A 21252-nucleotide genomic window follows, 5' to 3' on the forward strand; every position below is an offset into this window, starting at 1 on the left:
CTGGCCATGAACCGTTGATCCTCTAGGTCTCAGCCTCCCGAATGCTGGGATTGCAAGTGTGCACCACCACGCCTGGCTTACTTTGAAATTTTATAACCTGCATCCAGTCCCTTAAATAGCCCTGCCTGGCTGATGATAAAAATGGCTGGAAATAAGATGATGATTGTTGATTGCAGGGAGTTCAAATTAATACCCCCCAAACAGTCTGTGGTGTATAACATTATTCAGTTGCTGAAAGAAAGAAAAAAAACCCTCTCACCCACTTTTGGCTCCATGCATGCTTTCATGAACTTATCTAATAATTCCTTCTTTCAGTATTCCCTTAAAAATACACTCAGAGAATCAGTTCACCTTCATACGGGAGGAATGACAGTGGGCATTTTAGGTACTACTTTAGAGGCATCACATTCTTCATGATGGCTCAGGATCTCACTTTGTTATTATTTTCTACTGATATTACCTGGCTTCACTCTACTGATTATACTGGGACAGTGTACTCACCTATACACAAGAGGTCCTGGACTGTCTGTCCATGAATTTCCTAGAACTGTATGTTGGAATACCAGTTGTCACACCATGAGATTAAGTGTATTCTAATCTTTTGCAAAAGATGTACTGATTTCTATGGGATGACTGAGTTACTGGTGAGTTTTTATTCCTCATTTAGCTTAATGGCCATGCCTACTATACTGGATGATTAAGAAGGGAGCCATATAGATGCTTCAGCAGGAAGCTCTTAAAAAAGAAAAGATTTCAGAGCAGGTTACCTCTGGAACCTCTCTACCAGGCATGCTGATGCAAGTTAATGTCACCATTAGAGAAGTTGGACTTTTTGGCCAGAAAAAAGACAAATTTTCTCTTGAAGTTTTGGTTCAGAGCTCTGGAAGGGATCTGAAACTAGAAGCAGCTCTTTAAAACAGCAGTTTCTAGTAATGTACAATGTCCCACTCCAGATAGAGCCAGTGAGCAATTTTTTTCAGCCATAGTGTAAACTGGCCTAACAATATAAATTAACCATAACACAGATCTCTAAATATGTGGCATGAATATTTTTAAAAATGTACTGTCCTCTCCAATAGCTTATTGACTTCTAAGCTGCAGAGAGTGCTGGGAAGTGGTTGTCTGTAAAAATGCCTCACCAACTTAGATGGCCACCCCAGTTCCTATGATTTCCTAAGTGCAAGTTTCTGTACTGCCACTGATACTATCTGATTTGAGATATGAAACAATCATAATAGCAAATAGGCAGAGGTTTTGGTATGGCTGGTAGAAACTCATGAACCCTGGCTTCTGCTTTCTTGTGCTGACAATTGGCTAATGTGCTTATGCCTTACATTATGAAGGCTATGGTGGCAAGTAAAGCTGTGTCCTATATTTAGAAAACCTTTTTAGGGAGTCACAGTGAAGAAACAAATTTGGAAATGTCTGTATGAACCAAGGGCGCAGATAACAATGTTTTATATACCTGTGCATGTCAATTACAGAACATTGACCCTAGAAATATGAAGACATATGCTTTGACTAAGGTGCAGTGCCTGGTCATGACCTATTAGCAGTTCTGGCCTGGTGGATACCTACAAAGAAGAGGTATGAAAGTGCTAACATAGAAGCTGGGCATGGTGGTGCATGCTTGTAACCCGAGGATCCCGGAGGTTAAGACCGGAGGATCACTGGAGACAGCCTCAGCTAACTGGTGAGGCCCTTTGCAACTCAGTGAGATGCGACTTCAAAATAAAAAATAAAAAAATAGGGCTGGGGGTGTAGCTTGGAAAGGATAATGCCATTGGGTTCCATCTCCAGTACCGTAAGAAAAGAGAGAGAGAGAGAGAGAGAGAGAGAGAGAGAGAGAGAGAGAGAGAGAGAGAGAGAGAGAGAAGAGAGAAAGTGCCAACATAGGATGAAACATAGCATGGGAACAGGACTGTCATTACAATATAGAGGCTTCATGGTGGCTTGGTCCCAATGTCAGATATGCTCTTGCTCAAAACCCCCTCATTTGACACACATATAGGAATAGAGGCATTCAGCTGTCCAAATCATGCAGGGCTGGAAAATTGATTAGAGTGTCCCTTTGTGAAATAGTAAAACACACAAACATGTTTTATTCTGTGTACATACAGCTTCTGGCAACTGGATAATATATAAAGCTATTGCATAATATATAAGGCTTCTGGCTTTATATAGGTCTTTCTAGGAAGAGAGCAATCCAAATTGCTAAAATCAACAGTCTTAAGAAGTGTTACAAATGGAAACCTATCTCACTTCAATAGTAACCAGGGTACTCATTTACTGGACACATCCAAGATTGGCCATAAACATAGTACTAACCCACAGGTAGCCCAGTTGTTGGACAGAAAGAATGGCTTTCTGTTAGAAATGGTTTCTATCAGATAAACCCACTTTGGCTACCTAAATGAAGTCCTTGAAGAAGTGTTAATATATTTATACACCCACATAGCTGGCATGCCTGCCTCCTATGCATGCCTGACTCCCTCCCAAAGCATTATATATCCAGATTCTACATTGCTGAAGTGAATACAGGGACAAAGTGTGATGGTATTTTACACATTGCAAGCATTAAATCCAGAGGAGGGAACAAGTCAATAGGGACTCATTTGGCTTGTTCCTCCTGGATGCATCAGCCATTTATTGTCATAGTGTGAGAAATCTTCAGCCTTCCTCATATTCTCCCCATTGGTTGTTAGACTCTGAATATGTAGCCACAGCTTATGCCCTGAATGGCAGGAAAAAAAAAATAATCCAGAACTTGATTGTTACCTTTCCTGATCTGGCATTTTACCTTGCCATGAGGTGTAACACTCATGGATCCCCCTCCCCTGCCCAAAATGTGTGATATATACTGCCATATCTCCTCCAGCTGCTACTGCTGTGTTTCTAGCAGAGATAATTCCATCAATATTGTCTTGCTGGATAGGAAAGATTTATTTGTTTGAGTCCGTACTGATCATTTATTTTTTCATTCATAGCTTCTTCCTTTTGCTGTTCTGACTGGAGTGCGCGGTGATATCAAGGTAAAATGCTGAGTGTACATCCATAATGTCACATAGATCATGCCACATAGGAAGAAACAAGTTGAGGCTCTCTCTGACCCTACTTCATCCTTGAGAGAGATGCTAAGTTGTTGACTTAGCTTCTGTGGCTTATGATGGGAAAACCTGTTATTACTATTTGCATAATTATCCTGTCTCTTTTCATGCATGCATCTCTATTCTGCCTGTACGCTTTTCTTAAAATACAAACATATTGCCAAATAGCATGCTACCTACACAATTCTAAATCCCTTTGAAGCCTCAGGACACATTAAGGAAGAAAAAGGGCATATAAAATTGAAAGTACTGATTATTAGTGGTAGAATATAGGGATTAAACTTTACCTGACTGCAACCATCTTGAGTTATAACCGCCATGACCACACCTAAGTAACCCTGATCTGTCTTCCCCACATTATTTCCCAGCATGCTATGAATAATGAAGACCATTATCATGGTGTGTGGGGCTTTATAATTGGATCCTGGATGTGATCAGCACCAGGAATATTCCTGACATCTTTAATATTAACTTAAAAACAACAACAAACAGGTCTATTTCTGCTTGGAATAAGTCATTTTTATATTGACCATTATATAAGTCTTTTCTTTCTGACCCAAACCACAGGAATCCACAGGTCCTGGTGCTGTTATTGACCATGCTTCTTTGGGTCAGGCCCCTAAAATTTTACTTTGTGCAATCCTAAATCTATTTCTTCAGTCCTTTTAGGATTTTTCACAACAAGAATTCTTTTCTATGGAACATTAAAAAATATTACAGATTTTTTTCTTTTTATATATCTTGGTATTAACCAAGGTCATCATCAATTATTTTCACCTAACTGCAAGGAGTTCATTAAGTTACTAAATTTTGCATTAAAATAGCATGGATGTCATGTGGTCCAGGTTATTTAAATGTGTTTAGCTTTCTACTATGCTAGATTCATAGAAACTCAATAGGTTAATGCTTTCTAAAGTCAAATTTTTCTAGTAATATTCTTAACTTTCTCTTTTCGTAAGAAGCTTACACATATAGGGACCAAAATGTTGACTTGTGTCCTCTTTCTTTTTTGTTATTTCCTGAGCTTTTCTGGAAATATTTTAGTAATCACTCAGTATTTTGAGTGCAATTGCTTACAGAATTTTCATTTGATTTTGTAGCCAAATAATCATTTTAGATTTCCTGAGACAGATATACAAGAATATGTAAAAAGAAAAAGTACAAGAGAGCTTTTCTACACGATAATTTCCATGATTAAGTACATTTTAAGCATACATGTCTTAAAAATTTTAATAGCATTAAAGTGAATATTGTAGAATTTCCCTCTTCCCTCCTCTCATCATCTCCATTAGTCACCTTATTTTCTCATCGATAGAATCTCCTTCTTAGAGATTTCCTCCCATGTACTTTAACAAACATATCAATGTACTAAGCCAAACATGAGAAGCAGGGAGGGGAGGGAATGGGTGGGAACTGGGTAAAGGTTAATTAGGTGATATGTGCATGTCTCCACCATCTTTTATCCCATTAATATGTATGACTATAATACATCAATAAAAATTTTAAAAAGTGAATATTATATTATAAATGCACACATGACACAACCTATTAAGGGTTCTTATAACATACTATCCACAGCTATTCATTTAATATATTCTGTACTCTAAGCAATGTTTTAACCTTTGGGGATAGGAGAGAACAACTGTCAATCCTGTGTTGGAGCTGGACATGTATTAATGTTGAAGACATATATTGGACATGTTGGACATGTAGACATATATTGATGTTGAAAAAGAATATAGCGTAAGGATCTCCTTAAAGCTTTTTGATTGAGATCTCCTCTTAGAGGGAAAAATAACTAACTTGATACCTACAGTCTGAACTGGAGATGGTCAGGGAATGATATAGCAAAGAATTCTATTTGGGAGTAAGAGTGCCTTCAAATACTACTGATCAGAGAAAGTTGCATGGTGAAAACACAAGGGTCTTTCAAGAACTAAAGTTTCTTCGTGTGTGTGTCTGTGTGTGCATGCACATGTGATCGTGTGTGTGTGTGTGTGTGTGTGTGTGTGTGTGTGTGTGTGTGTGGTGTATGTGTGTGAGATAAGAGGAAAGAGCCATTAGGCAAAGCTTCATAGATTTTTGGAGCCAGGTCAAACTAGCCTTGCAAAGGCATTCATATTTGACCCTAAAGTGAGGATATAATGGATATCCTTTATAGGAGCTGTACACAATGCATGGGGTTCTCATTAGTGTAGGCAGTATAGCCTCAGATTTATGCATCAGAGGCCAGAAAAATCATGTATGTGGCAGCCTAAGTTAAATAAGGTATAATGACCTTGACTTAAGTAACAAAGTGAAGATTGAAGCAACCCACATAGATATTGAGGTGAAGGGTAACACAGATAAGACCAGAAAAAGGTATCTTTGACTAAAATGTGACTGGATTAGTTAAAAAAACTACCAAAATATTTTTGAAGAAGAATATCCCTTAACACTTCATGTTAAGATAAGACCAGAAAAAGGTATCTTTGACTAAAATGTGACTGGATTAGTTAAAAAAACTACCAAAATATTTTTGAAGAAGAATTTCCCTTAACACTTCAAGTTAGTTGGTGATATAAATACATAATATATAAGATTTTTATCCTGTATAAGTACATATTTATAAAACTTACTAATGTGTACTGTCTCTGTTGTTCACAGAAATTTGTTATTTTCCACAAAATGATTCCTACCATCATTTTAATGTGTTAATGAAGAAAACATATAATATTTAAAATCTTATAACATTCTAATTAGATATATGTTTAGGCTTTATTTTAATAATATTATCATGCTAGAAAATAATTTTTCTCAACCCTTTTTAAATCATTTTCTACAGCCTATCTTCAGTAGCTAATCACATTTTCCTTTTTATAATTTCTTATGGTATGAATAAACAAGCAGAGATTTAGTTCAATTCAGTGATAACAAGCGAACTATGGTGCAATTCATTTTTGTTATGAAACAAAATGTATTGGATATTGTTTCATTCTTACACAAGAATGAAAGCTTTTAGATTACATGTGTGTATTAGTGAAACATTAAATGCTTCAAAGTTATTGGCTACATTTTTAAAAATAGGCTGATACTTTGAGTACATTTTACTAACCATCTTTTAAAAAATGAATTGTGGGACATTAATTTCATTTTTAATAAAGCTCACTATTTCTTACTATATTCTTAAATAAAAAGTCTAAATTTGATTGCAGTAACATTACTTTCCTTTTAAGAATGCAATATACCTATTACAAGATTATTTAACATTCCTACCAATCACTACTTTCAATGCACTTTACATTCCAAATTCATTAACAGGGAAAGGCAACCACATTAAATAGGAAAGTATTTATACCTCCAGCTCTCATTTGTACCTAACACTGCATTCTCTCTGCAGCATTTTATCCACAATCTCCATCCATAACAATATTTTACATTCCTATAAGTGTTGACTTCATATTTAGAATACTGTCTTAAAATTATAATACCAGACAACCCAGAGATAAACCTATGTGTTTCAGTTGCAAAATATAAGAGAATAAATTTAACTATTTCTTTTTTTAATTTATTTTTATTGGTGAATTGTAATCATATATCACATTGGAATACAAGACTTGAGAGGATATACAAGCACACATCATCCAATTCCCATCCCATTCCCTCCCCCTCCCTCGATCCCATGCTTGTTTGGTGATTAACTTTGATACATAGGTTTATGTACCTCCTGTTTTTAAAGAGGCTTCATCCTCCCTTATTCCATACCCTCTGATTAGTCACCTTAATTGCTTCACTATAGGGCCCTTTCTATAGCTCAACCACTTCCTGTTGCCCCTTTCCTCCTAGTTATCGCTGATTAGGGGAAGCATCTGGTTTTAATTTTATGTGATATTTCTCTGTGCATGCCGCATTGCAATTACCGATCCCATTCTTGACGGCCCCAGTTGTGGCCTGGCTACCCGGTGGACTGATCCAGACCTCGCTGGCTCAAGCAGCGGCCTTGCCTCGTGGGAGGCCCCGATTCTGATCTCGCTGGCCCCAATACTGGCCTAACCCCTCAGCTGGCTCCAATCCCAGCCTCAGAGGCCCCAGCACCAGCCTTCCTCATGGCAGGCTCCAATGCTAGCTGATGGCCCCGGTATTGGCCTAACCCCTTGGCAGGCTCTGATACAGGCCTCGGAGGCCTCAATAGCGGCCTTGCCCCACAGAAGGCTCCGATGCCGGCCGCTGGTCCCGGCACCGGCCTAACCCCTCAGCAGGCTCTGATCCCAGCCTCGGAGGCCCCAGCACCGGCCTTATCTCACGGCAGGCTCCAATGCAGGCCTCACTAGCTCCAGCACCAGCCTAATCCCTCAGCAGGCTCTGATCCCAGCCTCAGAGGACTCAATAATGGCCTTGCCTCACGGAAGACTCCGATGCCGGCTGCTGGCTCAGGCACCGGCCTAACCCCTCAGCAGACTCTGGTCCCGGCCTCGGAGGCCCCAACACTGGCCTTGCCTCATGGCAGGCTCTGATCTCGGCCTCGCTGGCCCCAGCACTGGCCTAACCCCTCAGCAGGCTCCAATTCTGGCCTCAGAGGCCTCAATAGCGGCCTTACCTCACGGAAGGCTCCGATGCCGACCAGTGGCCCCAGCACAGGCCTAAACCCTCAGCAGGCTCTGATCCCAGCCTCAGAGGCCCCAGCACCGGCCTTGCCTCGCGTCAGGCTCCAATCCCGGCCTCGCTGGCCCCAGCACTGGCCTAACCCCTCGGCAGGCTCCGATGCCGGCCTCAGAGGCCTCAGTAGTGGCCTTGCCTCACGGAGGGCTCTGATGCCGGCCATTGGCCCCGGCACCATCCTAACCCCTCGGCAGGCTTCGATTCTGGCCTTGAAGACCCCAGCACCGGCCTTGCCTCACGGGCAGTCTCAGATCCTGGCCTCGCTGGCCCCAGCACCGGCCTAACCCCTCGGCAGGCTCCAATCCTGGCCTCGGAGGCCTCAATAGCGGCCTTACCTCACGGAAGGCTCTGATGCCAGCCAGTGGCCCTGGCACCGGCCTAACCCCTCGGCAGGCTTGGGTCCCGGCCTTGGAGGCCCCAGCACCGGCCTTGCCTCACGGCTGGCTACAATGCTGATCGTTGGCCCCGGCACCACCCTAACCCCTCGGCAGGCTCTGATCCTGGCCTCGGAGGCCCGAGTAGCAGCCTTGCCTCATAGCTGGCTCAAGTGCCGGCCATTGGCCCTGGTACCGGCCTAACCCCTCGGCAGGCTCCAATTCTGGCCTCGGAGGCCCTAGCACCTGCCTTGCCTCACGGCAAGCTCCAATCCCGGCCCTGTTGGCCCCGGCACTGGCCTAATCCCTCGGCAGGCTCCGATCCCGGCTTCGAAGGCCCCAACACTGGCCTTGCCTCATGGCATGATCCGATCCCGGCTTCACTGGCCCCAGCACTGGCCTAACCACTTGTCAGGCTCCCATCCCGGCTTTGCTGTGTCCATCACTGGCCTCACCCCTCGGCAGGCTCTAATCCAAGCACTCTCTTCGCCTAACCATTTGTCCCACGTTCTCGAGGGTGCGTGGTGGTAGCATTCTGCCTCTGGGGTCATTACTTCAAAGGTTCCAGGTATAATGCATCAGATCTCTGCCTCCCCTGAGTACTGGCCACTGCCATTGCCACTGCCTCCACCATTTCAAATCTTTCCCAAGCTCTTTTTCCACTCTGAATGTTGTACAGTCTTCCTAAGCATGCGCGACGGTAGCATTCAACCTTTGGTGTAATTTCTCCAAAAAAAAAAAAGGTTGGTAGGCTCCAATTTCTGCCAACGCGGAGACCACTTTCAGCATTGCCTTTCTCCTTGGTCTCTGCTCAAGTCTCTCTCCTTACAGGTGATGTCCAAGATTCTTAACAATGTATAGAGGAAGCAGTCCTCCTTAGCGGGGAATTTTTCCAATAATTCCAGTTCATTTAGATAAGTTTTGTCTGCATCTCCAGTATCCTGGCATCTGCCACCTCCTCTTTTTTCTTTTTCTTTTCCTTTTTTACAGGGTTCTTCCAGGTGGAAAGGGGTTCACCTAGGGGTGCCCCACCAACGCCTGCCCACCTGCCCAGGGTCGGGGCCAGAGGCCCGAATGGGTGGAGAGGGGGTCGCTGAAGGGTGCCCTGCCAGTGCCTGCCCACCCGCCCAGGGTCGGGGCCAGGGGCCCGGACCACAGGGTCCTTCTGGGTGGGGAGGGGGTCGCCTAGGGGTGCCCCAGCCAGCGCCTGCCCACCCACCCAGGATCAGGGCCAGGGGCCCGGACCACAGGTTTCTTCCGGGTGGGGAGGGGTCACCGAAGGGTGCCCCGCCAGCGCCTGCCCACCCGCCCAGGGTCGGGGCCAGGGGCTCGGACCACAGAGTCCTTCCGGGTGGAGAGGGGTTTGCCAAATGGTGCCCTGCCAGTGCCTGCCCACCCGCCCAGGGGCCCAGACCACAGGGTCCTTCCAGGTGTGGAGGGGGTCGCCTAGGGGTGCCCGGCCGCCGCCTGCCCACCCGCCTAGGGTCGGGGCCAGGGGCCAGGACCACATGGTCCTTCCAGGTAGGGAGGGGGTTGCCTAGGGGTACCCCGGCCAGCGCCTGCCCACCGGCCCAGGTTTGGGGCCAGGGGCCTGGACTATTTCTTAATTATGGATATATTTATATCTCCAAAAGAGGTTTTTGATATTTTACTTTTAGGATCATTAAATAATAAAAACTATGAAAATTTTAGTTATTGTTCTAGGGGTATATGTATTAACTTGTTTAAATAAAACAATTTAATGTAGAATTATTCATTTTTGGTGCTTTGCCACATTATTATTTAATATATGTAACTGGTTCAGCCATTGACTTCTCATGCATCATTATGGGAGAATTAAACTCATTTGTATATATATTTGAATTGTACAATCACTTGTTAGCAAATACTTTTATAAAAGACCTTTTTCCTAAGCTCATGAAATTTCTCTAATGAGAAAAAAGTCTGGTAAGCAAACATAATCTTTTGAAAATTCATTAGTCACACCTTGCTTAGTGCCAGCTGTAGCCATATTTTTAAAGCACAATGAATAGGATTAGAGTGAAAAACATTTGGCACTTTTGGGTATCTGGTCATCAAGATTACTTTCAATGCCAGCCAAGAGAATATTTTGACCATCAAATTTCCTTAATTGCATAGTTTATATATTCAGAAACAATGAACTCTTATTACATGCTCCTGTTCCACACTTCTTGAGAATAATGGCATGTGATCACTGAGATGCCTATTTCTATTTTCCAGAAGTGAGATTCCCATCAACCTAAAATTGGGTGGATTGTTGTGAATATATCATGGAGTTCCTTGATGTCATCAGCCTTATGCTTGGCATGGTGGTGCATGGCTGGAATCACAGTACTTCTGAGGCTGAGACAGGAGAAATTCAGCTTCAAGAACAGCCTCAGCAATGTAGTGGGACTCTCAGGAACCTAGCTGAGAAAGAAAGGAGAGAGATATTTATTTTAGACATGATAAATACATACTGTTATTCTACAAAACACCCAATAAGTAACTCCTAGAATAGCATACACCCAGGCAGATTTTTGTGTACCAAGCAGAATACCTTGATAAAGACATAAAATAAGAGATAGAAAATGGATATGTTTCACAAATTAATAATAGCAAATCTAATGGTTCCTGGATGGTAAAAACTAGTTTTATGAAGGTTTTGAGAGCCTAATGATTTAGAAAGAATAGTTATTATTAGGGTTAATTCACCTTTCGAGGCAATTTGGTTTTATTTTAAATTCAGAGAAATAGTTATTTTGAAGAATTTGCATGAGAAAATTTATAGGTAAAAATACAGGAGTCAACTTGGTTTCTCTCAAATAAAACTCTCGCAAATAAACAGTATGAATAATAAAACTACTGATACATACAGAATGAAATTCTACTTAGCCATAAAGCAGAAGAAAATTATGTAATTTGCAGGGAAATGGATGGAACTGGAAAACATTATGCTAAGTGAGATTAGTCACAAAAAGTAAAAGGTCAGATGTTCTTCCTTATATGTGAATTTGAAAGCTAGGGGAAATGTGAAACATAGGTGAAACTCAAGACAAAGGAAGAGAAATCTTAGTTGAGTGAAGAAGAGGATCTAATGGGAGATAGAAAAGGAGAAGAGGGAAATACCTCAATGGACACAATGCACATAAACGTATCAAAGTCAATCACTGTGCTGAGCATGGGAATGAAGGTTGGGGGAGGGAATGTAGTGGGAACTGAGGGAAGACCCAATGAATGCTGTGTGCATGTCTCTGTTACCCTGAATTTCAACAAGATGTATGATTACAATGTACCCAGAAAGTAGAAAGAAAGAAAGAAAGAAAGAAAGAAAGAAAGAAAGAAAGAAAGAAAGAGAGAAAGAACTTGATCTCACTTAAATGTGAACTTGTGATTATCTACTTTTAATTCAGCAAACCACAATTTAACAATTATGAGCACCAAGTGTCAATCACAGTAAAAGCACTCAAATCATACTTCAGTCACTATACTGTGAATACTGAAATAAAATAACTGCTAAAAATACCTCTGACAGCCAACTAAATAGTATTCAATTGGTAGTCAATTGTATGCATGCACACACAGTCTTTTAAAATTACTTACATGTATGTAAAAATGAAGCCTCAGTTGCATAACAGTAGCAATAGCATACATAATCTTATTTTCTTAAGCCTGAAGGTCTTCTCATCTTAGGTATCAATTAGTTTAGGTTCCCTTCAAATGAGTAATTTCTCAGCATCTTTTATGCAAAAATCATTGAAAATCTGAGAGGACATTATGTTGATATTCATAAAATATTTTTTTTTCTCCAAAATCAGATTCAATTCTGAACTAGTCTCAGTAGTGCGAGGAAGAAAGAACATTATGCTAATCACAATCACATCTGAAATTAATTAAAGAAATTCATGTTAACAAACAATGGGCCATAATTCATAAGTAGATAGATGTTATAAACATATATATCCTACTGTTACTTAGATCTATGTATTTGTTGCGAAGAGAATGAGGCTTAGGATGAAGCAAATAGGAAAATAAAAAGAAAAAAAAGTTGAAAACACAAAGTTGGATCTTTAAAAGATATTAGTGGGGGTACCAAGTGCTGTGTACATTTATGTCAATGTTAACATGACTTACATTATGATGTAAGACTATAATGCACCAATAAAAACACTAAAAAGACATTAATGACTACTCCAACTCACCCTAAAACCCAAGCTATATCTAGATATTCTGTTGTGTGAGTGAATACCTTTGAGAATTTGTGCTGAGTTATCCTTTTTGGGGATTGCAAAATCTAAACTTTCAGTAGAAAATAAATGTTAAGTGTCAATAACAACAAATAAAAATAATTGTCCACTCAAATACATGATAGAAAAAATTACAAGATTAGAGAACATGAGAGAATTACCACAAATTGGTTACAGAACAAAAACATGGTTTACCTACAAGCTGTTAAAAGCTTCATTCCAATAGATGTTAATGAAGTAACAATTCACAATAGCCAAATTATAGAACCAATCTAGGTACCCATAAACTGATGAGTGGATTTCAAAATTATAAAAAATACCCACAATGGAATTCTGTTCATCAATAAAAAAGAACAAAATAATATCATTTACAGAAAAATGCATGGAACTGGAGAATAATAAGTTATATTATCCAGTCACATTAAGTGAAGAGTCATTTTTTTTCTCATATGTGGAAACTGGGGAGTAGTTGGAATACAAAGAAACCTTAGATAATTAAGGAGAAACACCAGTGGAGCAAGGAAAGTGATCTAGTGGAGGGTTGTGGTTGAAAGAGGAATTAATGAAGGAAATACATCTATTGACATTATATACATATGTGAGCATACAAATGCCTATCTTAATATCATATATGGGGGAGGAAAAGGAGTGGGGAGGGAACTGGGGCAAAGCTGAACACCCATTGTGTACATATATGTCACTATCACTCAGAACTACATTATGATGTGAGACTACACTACACCAATAAAAGATTATAAAGATACATACATATATACATACATACATACATACATACATACATACATAGTAAATAATTCAAACAAGAAGTGAAGGGAGTAATATTTTCAAACTGTTATTGTCCTAAAATTCTATAAACTATCATGAATGCATTAATTAAAATTTTAAGAATATATCTATAAGATCCTTTATAATGCCTTAGAAAGAATAAGATATAACAAGACAAACTTTCATAATTTTTTATTATTATTTGTCAGTTGTACAGAATTGTGGATTTCATTGCCACATATTCACACAGAGAAAAAAAATCTTTTTTTTTTTTTTTTTTTTTTTGTGTGTGTGTGTGTGGGAAGGGGGTTCTGGGGATGGAATCCAGGAGCATCATTCGACCTCTGAGCTACAACCCCTACCCTATTTTTTATTCTTTATTTTGAAACTGGGTTTCACTGAGTTGTAGAGGACCTCACTAAGTAGCTGAGGCTGTCCGTGAATCATGAGGATCATGATTCACGGTCTCAGCCTCCCTAATGCTGGGATTTGAGGAAAAAAAAATTTTAACAGCAAGAACTTTAGACTCTTTCTCCTAAACAAAAAGTGTGTCTAAAAATTATTCTTCTATCAGTGTTTTTGAGATGTGATATACACAAAGACAACTGAATCATTTAAGGTATAAAATTTAATGATTTTTTGAGGTACTAGGGATGGAACCAAGGGGCATTCTACCTTTGAACTATAACCCCTAGCCTTAATTTTTTTCTTCTTTATTTTGAAACAGTGTCTCACTGAGTTGCAAAAAGCCTCACTAAGTAGCTGAGACTGTATGTAAACTGTGATCTTCCTGTTTCAGAATCCCAAATGCTAGGACTGCAAGCATGATAATCCTAGTGTTAATGAAATATCACTACAATCTATTTTATTTTTATTTTTTATATATTTTTATTGGTGCATTGTAGTCAAACATCACAATGGAATACAAGACTTGTGAGGATATACAAGCACACACTATCCAATCAATCTTTATCCAATCCCCATCCCATTCCCTCCCCCTCCCTTGATCCCATGCTTGATTTGGTGATTAACTTTGATATATTTGTTTATGTACATCATGTGTTTTAAAGAGATTTCATCTTTCCCTATCCCATCCCCACTGATTGGTCGGTCACCTTAATTGCTCCTCCATAGGGGCCTTTCTTCAAGTCAATCTCCTCCTATTATCCATTTCTTCTTAGTTTTTGCATATTATAGAAAGCATCTGACTTTTTATTTTCTGTGATATTTCTCTGTGTATGCCACATTGCAAGTTCCGATCCCACTCTTGAAGGCCCCGACACAGGCCTGACCACCTGGCAGACTCTGATCCGGGCCTCTCTGGCTCCAGTAATAGCCTTGCCTCATGGCAGGCTCCAATCCCGGCCTCGCTGGCCCTGGCGCCACCTCACACCTTGGCAGGCTCCAATCCTAGCTTCAGAGGCCCGAGCACCGGACTTGACTCATTGCAGGCCCAAATACCAGCCTTGCTGGTCCCGGCACTGGCCTAACCCCTTGGCAGGCTCCAATCCCGGCCTCAGAGGCCCCAGCACCAGCCTTGCCTCAAGGCAGGCTCCAATCCCAGCCTCACTTGCCCCAGCACCAGCCTCATTCCTTGGCAGGCTCCGATCCTGACCTTGGAAAGAGGCCCCAGCACCGGCCTTGCCTATTAGCAGTCTCCAATCCCGGCCTCACTGACCCTGGCACTGGCCTAGCCACCAAGCAGGCTCCTATCCTGGCCTCAGAGTCCCTGGCACAGGCCTTGCTCTGCTCTCTGTCACTATAAGCAAGTCATCTACAGATGTTCCCTTTTTTCTTTATTTTCTTTCTCTTTCTTTTCTTTTTTCTTTTTTTTTTGGTGGTACTGGGTTCCTGGAAACTCTTCTACCTCTGGGCTATACTCCCAGAGACCCAGAGACCTATCTTTATCTCTTTTATATATATATTTGGAAACAGGGACTCTTAAGCCAGTGAGGCTGTCTTTGAATCAGCGCAGTCCTTCTGTCTCAACCTTCCAAGCACAGGAATTACAAGTGGGTGCCAGCACACCCAGCATCCTTCCACTTTTTTTTTTAATATGAGAAAGCAGTAAACATCTTTTGTAAAAGCTGAGACTCCTCAAATGCCTAGTGGCAATAAATTTTGTCTTCCCTCCAAAGGCAGAGGTCCACAGCTTCACTTTGGGAAGCAGGCTCTGCTGTTCCATGTGCACCCTGGCCTCCCACTCTGCACAGAGGGGGGCAGTGGCCATGAGAGCTGCTGACTCCCAGAACATGCGGCATGTAGGCCCATCCTGGCTATGCAGGGCTACCTCTGATACCCCACAAACCCTTTTGCCACTTAGCATGTTGTCCATAATTCTAGAGCATGTGTGGTAGGAGCAGTCAGTCTACTTTTGGGGAGATTTCCTCCAAATTTTGGTCACCACCACTGCTACTGACACCATTGCCATCTCATTTCTCTCCTGAACACCTTGCACACAGACTTTGTTTTCCAGAATTCCTGAACATGTGCAGCAATAGCAATATTCCTTTAAAGACATTTCTTTAACATTATGAGGTGGATTGGATTGAATCTCTGCCTCTACCAAATATTGACCACTTCTGCCGCTGCCACAGCCATCTTGGTTCTCTTGCAGGCACCTTGTTTACACAGCATGTTGCTCCAAATTCCTGAGCTTGTGTGCAAGTAGCTTCTACCTTTGTGGCGATTTCTTCAAATGATGAAGGTCGATTGAATCAGATCTCTGCCTCTTCTAAATACTGACCGCTGCCATTGCCGCTGCTTCCACCACCTCAGTTCTTTCCCAAACACTTTTCCCACATTGCATGTTGTCCAGAATTTCTGAGCATGCACGGTGGTAGCATTCTACCTTTGGGGCAATTTTTTCAGAAGATCAAGGTAGGTTGAATCAGATCTCTGACTCTCCAAAATAATAGCCTCCACCTCTGCAGCCAAGCACCAGCGCCAGCGCCTCTGCGCTGCCACCCCGCTGCCCCACCACCATGCTGCCTTTGTGTTCCTCCTAGTTTTCTGTTGAGTTCCTTCCTTACCTGATATGAAGTCCAGAATTCTTAAGCATGTGCAGCAGGGGCAGTCCCCCTTTGTGGTGATTTTTTTCCAAAAGTTCCAGGTGAATTGGATAGAATTTGTCTACATCTCCTAAATCCTGGCTGCCGCTGCCACCATCTTAGCCCCTCTCTAATATATTTATTTAATAATAGAAGACAGTATGTGTGTTTTGAAGAGGTAGTGAGATTGAGCACTCAGCAGCAATGAATTTACCTCCCTTCCAAGAGCGGAGACCCACAGCCTCATTGCGTTGAACAGGATCTGCTGTTCTGAGTGTACCGCAGTCACTGGCCCAGCATAGAGGAACAAAGCGGCCAGGCGCACTGAGTGCCCCAGGGTGCACAGCTCTGCTCCCCACCCAGCATTGCTTGGCTCCCTCCACAATGCCTGGGTCATTTTTCTTACAAGGTATGTTGTTAAGAGTTCCAGCATGCATGGCTGAAGTGGTCCTTTCTCTAATCCCTTCTGAGATGTCCTTCCAAAAATTGCTTTTCTTGTGTGGGAGGTGCCTCCTTGTCATCTTGCTTCTAATTCCGCTGTTATCCACTCTCTCTCCTGTATTCTAGATAGGAGGTCATGTCTGTAAGTGTCTCCTTAAGTTGTCCTGATCTGATATTAAACCAAAATCTGGTGTCCAGGGCTTCCCCAAGGAATGCTTGTCCTTTTCGGCGGCCATGGTCACCACTGCAACCGCGGCCACTGCCATCTTTTCCTACAATCTATTTTAGAACAACCTAAAACAGACCCTCATGTCACTAAGCTACCAAATCTCTCACTCACCTCCATCAGCCCTATGCAATTATAAATCTGTTTTTTTGTTTCTATTGATTTGCTTATACCAAACATTTCATATAAATTTATTATGTGGTATAGAGTCTTTGGCACTGAACATTTAATGAAATGTTTACAAGTCCCATCCATTTTGCAGCATATATCAATTTTTACTTTTTTTTTTACTAATAATATTTTATTTTGTTTTATTTATCCTTTTATCCATAGATGGCTTTATTAATTATTTTCATATTTTCTATTTTGAACAATGTTACAACAATTGTTAATAATGGTGCATACATTTTTGTATGAATGTGTGCTTTTATTTTTCTTATTAACAATGTGCTTGACCATTTGAGGAACTAGCAAACTGTTTGCCAATTTGGATGCACAATTTTATATCCTCACCAATTTTGTGTGAAAGTTCCAGTTTCTTAACAGCTTTAACATCACTTATTTTTATCTGTTGTTTCCTTGTTTTGTTTTTAATTTTGGCCATAATATTGAGTGAGTTGCATTATCTAATTGTACTCTTAATTTTTATTTCCCTAATTAAATGAGTGTCTTTATGTACTGGTTGCTCATTTGTAGATTTTATTTGGAAATGCTTGGGAAAACTATCTATTAAGATCTTATATCATTATTTATTTAATTGGAAAATTTGTTCCTTTAAATCATTAAAATACAATAGATTTATATATATTTTAAATAAAGGATTTTTATCAGATAGATAATTTGCAAGATTTTATTCAAATCTGTGGCTTCTGTTTTCACTTATTAATGATGTCTTTTAAAGCAGAAAAAATCTTAATATTTTAAATTTATTATTGTCTTTACCCTTTTAGTGTCATAAATAAGAAAAAAAAAATGCCTGATAGAAAGTCAAAATAATGTACACTTTTATCTTTTCTAAATGATTTTGTATTTTAAGAACTTATGTCTTTTATATTCATTAGCTTATTTCTATTTCTACCTAATTATTATATATGCCATGAGTTGAGGGCCAACTTTAATCTTTTGCATACAGGTATCTAGTTCTTCCAGAAATATTCCTTCAAAAGACTGTTCTTCCTACATTAAATAGTATTGACACACTAGTCAAAAATCAATTGACTATAAATGTGAGAATTTACTTCTAGGCTTTGAAATTTATTCCATTTACTTGTTTGTTCCTATATCAATACCACAGAGTCTGGGTCACTATAAGTTTGAAAGAAGTTTTGAAATTGAAAAATACAAGTCATTTATCATTCTTATTTTCAAAATTATTTTGGCTATTGTAAATGGCATAAATTTGTATTTGGTTTTACTTAAGTTTTGTCAATTTCTGAAAATAAGCCACTGGAATTTAATATAGTTTTTGTTGGACTTGTGAAACAATTTGAATTGTATTTCCAGCATAAGAATATTAAGCCTTCTGATTCTTGAATATGAGACACCTTTTATTGTATGGGCCTTTTAAACTTTTTTTTAACTGTTTAAGGAACAAATTCTTAGCACTTATTTAATTTATGTGTAAAATAATTTATGTACAAAAATTGTGAGAACAGACATTCTTGTATTTAATGATATTAAGGGAAAGGATTTTGTCCTCACTAATAATTAATGTATTATACGTGGGGTTTACATGGATTCTTTTTATAACAAGCAAGGAACCAAAGAGTGAGGAAAGAACTAAGAAGCATTTCTAGAGGGCAGAAATGAGCCCTTACTAAAAGTATAGATATGCCCAATTGTATTTAAAACTGCTATAGGTAGTGTTTGCTCTTTGTGTCTTGTTTCCTCCCTTTTAAACTGTTCTTTATAGTACAAATACTATATAGAGAGATATATCAATATTAAGAAATCTATGTCTATCTGTATGTGTGTGTATATATATGTTATCTGTTGTATGCTGAATATGGTATATGTCTTAAGAGACTCATCCACACCAAGAATTAATTTTATTTTTTTATAGAAAGGTCTATATTAGATTTGTTACAGCAAATTGGCTTTCATTGTTTGGGGGGCTGGAGGGCCAATTCCAAATCTATTGATTATTATCATGACGAAGGGCAGAGTAGAAATCTTCGGCACAGGCTGATGTCATAGTTCACAAGTAAAAATTTTTTTGAGAACCTCACTCATGCTTTTTATAAGATATTATTAAATCAAGCTCATTCAAAAAAAAAATCAACTGAGTATGTGGAATGGAAGTAAAAGACAGATTTTGAAAGCTAATCTAAGCCTAGCCTAATAGAAGATACTTGCATTTGTCAAAAAGTGTGAATGTACTTTCCAGTTGAGAAAAAAATGAAATAATTTTATGAAGTTAGGGAAGGCTATGGCATGTTTGAAAAGTCTCTGACCCTATTAAAAATGCACTAACAATGTAAAGTTATGTGTGTGTGTATTTTATTGAATTCACAAAAATGAGGAAAAATATAGAAAGAAAAAAACAGAGAGAGTAAGTTGAAACTCCAAAGGTGGGAAGATTGTAAAGCAGTTTGTGCTGCCTTGAGCTAACACTTTGAAAGCAAGTTTTATGAATTAATTGGTACACCTGAGAATTGATCTTGAGCTCAAACAAGGCTGGACAGGAGGCCTCTGATGAGCCAGTGTCTCAGCACAGGAGTGCTCCACATTTATAGGATCTATACTTTTGTAAAAAGGAAAGATTCAGAAAATGTTGCATGCTGGAGGGCTAAAGGCAAGAAGTTATTTTACTATGTTTTCTGGTGCTAATAACACATAACTCAGACATAACATAACACATACCTCAGGATAGAATCTGATGAAGAGAGATTTACTTTTTTCTCATGGTTCTGGAAGTTCAAGGTTTAGCAGCTGCATCTAATGAGGGCTTTCTTTTTGGTAGAATTCTAAGGTAATATAGAGAACCACATGGCAAAAGACTAGGGGTAGGGGTGTGTGTGTGTGTGTGTGTGTGTGTGTGTGTGTGTGTGTATCTGTCTGTCTGTCTTATGGTATCTTGTTTTCTTATTAAGCCACCAAATTCCATCACTTATGTAACATTCCGATAGCTTTATCTAGTTCTAATCAACTCGCAAAAGCTCTACCTCTACACTACTTAATTGGATTAACTTACTACCCTCTTAATACCAAAGAATCAGGGCAGTATTTTAACATGTAAACACATGGGAAACACACTTTTGCCAATTTCAAATCATAGCAAAGGACTAGTTAGGCCATATTTTATTGCAAATTAATTATACAAAAATAAGTATATAACATCTTGTGCCCATTAAGAGGTATGACTACAATGCAAAAATGCATAAATAATTTTTTTAAAAAGGATATAAACAATAATATTATCTGCACCTAAAATTTGAAACAAAGACCTTTTCTCAATGCTGAGTCTATGAGTAATATCTTTTCTAATTGTGTCATATAAGTTTAGGTCATGTTATTAAAGGCACTGTGTTTTGTGAATTTCTGGAAGATGTCTGAAATAAACACAAAACATCTTGGAGATAAATATTATTTTTTTATTTTTCTATTGGTGCATGGTAGTCATACATCTTAATGGGATACAAGATAGTATAGGCATACTGCAGACATAACTCATTTAGCCATTCCTCAATTCTCACCTCTTTCCTTCCATCTTCCTCCTTCTATGTTTGGCTTAGTGATTGCTTTTGATATGTTTGTGAATGTATATCATCTACAGTAAGGAATTTTCCTTCTCCCTTTCATCCCACTCAGTTAGGCCTCCTTATTTGCTCATGTATGGTTTCTCCTTCTTTCTCTAGAGTTCCTCCTATGACTTTTTCTCCCTAGCTTCCACATATTAGGGAGTGCATCTGAATTTTTACATTTGTGACTCACTAATCTCATTAAATGTTCTCCAATTCCATCCATTTCCCTGAAAATGACATAATTTTATTGTTCTTTATGCCTAAGTAAAATTCTCATATATATATTTGTGAGTATATATTATATATAAATACATATATAATATATATGTATTTATATATGTATATATATATATATATATATATATATATATATATATATATATCTTCACAGTTTTGTAATCCATTCATCTGTGGATGCACACCTTACCTGGTTCTATAATTTAGCAGTTGAAATGGAGCAACAATGAAAATAGATATGCATGCATTTGTTTGGTAGTTTGGTTTCCATTCTTTTGGGTACATATCCAGAAGTGGTCTTGCTGGATCATATGTAGGTCCATTTCCATTCTTCTGAGTATCCTTCATATTGTTTTCCAAAGTGGTTGCACTAATTTGCAATCTCACCAACAATGTATTAAAG

This window comes from Muscardinus avellanarius (assembly GCF_963383645.1).
Source record: "Muscardinus avellanarius genome assembly, chromosome: 5".
Lineage (NCBI taxonomy): Eukaryota > Metazoa > Chordata > Mammalia > Rodentia > Gliridae > Muscardinus > Muscardinus avellanarius.